The sequence below is a fragment of the Oryzias melastigma genome, linkage group LG2 (genome assembly GCF_002922805.2).
Source record: "Oryzias melastigma strain HK-1 linkage group LG2, ASM292280v2, whole genome shotgun sequence".
NCBI classification, from domain to species: domain Eukaryota; kingdom Metazoa; phylum Chordata; class Actinopteri; order Beloniformes; family Adrianichthyidae; genus Oryzias; species Oryzias melastigma.
In genome coordinates this window covers 14,791,736-14,792,123 of record NC_050513.1, presented here as the reverse complement: position 1 = coordinate 14,792,123, position 388 = coordinate 14,791,736, and positions in this window count along the sequence as shown.

Sequence of the window (388 nt, the reverse complement as noted above, 5' to 3'; positions counted from 1 at the left end):
AAAAAAATAGTTTTCCAAACAACAAAAAATAATTTCACAACAGAAATGTTAAACATAAACCTAGATGTACGATTCATATATTTTGTTATGTTTTTTGGAGTCAAACTAAACCACTCTGCATTTTATATTCTTCCTCAGTTCTACTTCTTTTATCCGCTCTGTTTTTAAAAAACATTCTGATATGAAACAGAATCATAAGTTGATAAATATAGTGGTTTATTAATTTAGACTAAAAGAGTCAGTACCTCATCACCCACGGGCTCAAGAGCACATCACTGGTCTGTAGTGAGGGGATTTAAAGGGACCATACCATGAAAAAACAACTTTTTGAGCTTTTAAGTGTATTTTAATGTTCATTCCTCATATAAAGAACTCCAAAGCGGTATTT